Here is a 1,993-nt window from a genome sequence, read left to right on the forward strand (position 1 = left end):
AAATTTTCTTAGTCGATCGTCGGGAGAATTAACGATCGACTATCGATTAATCATTAATATTTTTATAATAAAATTAATTATTTAACTTTTATAATTCAAAAATGCAATGAATACAAAAATACAGCGTGTTTTTCCTCGATGAGACCTTTATTACAAGATCAACTTGTGGCAGACAGTTAAACTACGTTCAGTTAGGCAAACCGAACATATATGCGCGTGCATATGCGGTGCTCTAAAGCAGCGGAACCTGCAGCTGCGAGCCGGCGTTCTTAAACAGAGACCTCATTTGTTCCAAAATAATAATAATAAAAAAGAATCATGTTAAACAATAACTTAAACAAAAAACATAATAATACTTAGATCTGACAGGTTTTGTCAAAATGTAACTCAAAACTATCCAAGCCAGAAGAAAGGGCCAGATATTAGCCTTCCTAACAATTAGGCTAACTTAACAAATTAGGCTACTTAAAGCCTTGTGAAAAATAACTAACTTTAGTAACTCGCATACAACTTCTGCACCAGTCTACTGATTTTTGTTGAGAAATATAAGCATGTTGACATGAACTGGGGTCAGACGCAACCGCAACCGGGATGCACAGGTACCTCCTCGCTAACTTGGCCAGCCCGGGGAACCTTATTCCGTTCACTTTCCACCAGTCTGTAGGTGTGCAATTCAGGGGTGGGGGAGTCTCCCTCAGAAAGTTCTGAAGTTCTGCTTCGATGCCAGCCTCGCATTGAGTGGTATAGTGATCCCCAAGGAGTTGTGCCATAGCAGATGACTGGGAGGTCGCGACTTCAGTGTTTGCGCTCCCCTCGATCGTGTCAGACAACGCAGCCTCGACTGCCCCAGCCTGTTGGATAGCCGCCCTATCGGTCCCCACTGCCTCTCCCAGTTCAATCAGTTTCACATTAGCAGCCAGTCTCTGTGTTGGTGTAAGAAAGCCCAGGTGTTTGTGACGAGGGTCCAGCATTGATGAGATCATGGGGGCAAATGACACAAACTCACCAGACTCAATCTGTATAAATATATGATGGGGAATCAATAATCAGAAAACGTTGTATTTTTTTGTTGTTTATTTTATGAATAAAATTTATATTAAAATTTATATTTGTATGGAGTAAGAGTAACAGTTTTATTCTTTGCGGGGCTTATTGCTTAAATCTAAATAGGTAACGAATTAACGAATACATGTGTTATAATAACGTTATATTTTTTATTGTTTATTTTATGAATAAAATAAATATTAAAATGAATATTTTTATGGAGTAACAATTTGATTCTTCGCGGGGCTTATTGCTTAAATCTAAAAAGGTAACACGCAGATAACAGGAAAGTATCCATGTAATTATGTATATGTAAACTAAGATAAAAAAAAGTTTAGCTTACATTCATTCGTTGGATGAGAGAGGAACGCACCACTCTGGTGGGACTGTTGGCAGCTACAATATTGGCCGCGTTGTCATGAACGGATGCAATAACTCGGCCTTTAAGTCCCCACTGCTCTACAGCTCCATTAATTTTCTCAGCGAGGTGGTCAGCTGTATGCTGGCCTGGCAGGCTTTCTGTGAGCAGGACCGCTGAGTTCATTTGCCAGTCATCACTGATGTAGTGGCAGGTTATGGTGATGTAGCTCTCAGCTGTTAAAGCGGTACAGCAGTCTGTAGTTAGAGCAACTCTCTCAGCTTTGCTCAATTCTTTTAACAGCTGCTGCTTTCGTTCTTCATAGTGAGTTTCTATCTGTCTAGTGATGGTACGTCGTGATGGAATTTGATATGCTGGTTCCAATAAATGTATCAGTTCTCGAAAACCATTGCCCTCAACAATACTTAAGGGCAGAATATCCATCTCAATGAACTTGCAGATCCCTTGGGTAATGTTCTCTGCTCGTTGTGCATCACAGCTCCGAGTCTGTGCTAACGCCGACTTGATGCTAGGTTGAGACTGAGAGCAGGATGCACCGCCACCGACATTAACCAGGGACGGATGCACTTT

General features: G+C 40.8%; 1 protein-coding gene and 1 long non-coding RNA gene across 2 annotated transcripts in view; one reads left to right on the forward strand and one right to left on the reverse strand.

Moving 5' to 3' along the window:
* LOC107589471 (scavenger receptor cysteine-rich type 1 protein M130-like) overlaps positions 1 to 1,993 on the reverse strand; it is a 19,155-nt gene that overhangs the window by 13,070 nt on the left and 4,092 nt on the right. The gene's annotated exons all lie outside the window — the stretch shown is intronic.
* Positions 1 to 1,993, forward strand: part of LOC107556539 (uncharacterized) — a 4,165-nt gene that overhangs the window by 1,268 nt on the left and 904 nt on the right. The window lies entirely within an intron of this gene.

This window comes from Sinocyclocheilus grahami, unplaced genomic scaffold, assembly GCF_001515645.1.
Source record: "Sinocyclocheilus grahami isolate Dianchi unplaced genomic scaffold, SAMN03320097.WGS_v1.1 scaffold1.1, whole genome shotgun sequence".
Classification (NCBI taxonomy): domain Eukaryota; kingdom Metazoa; phylum Chordata; class Actinopteri; order Cypriniformes; family Cyprinidae; genus Sinocyclocheilus; species Sinocyclocheilus grahami.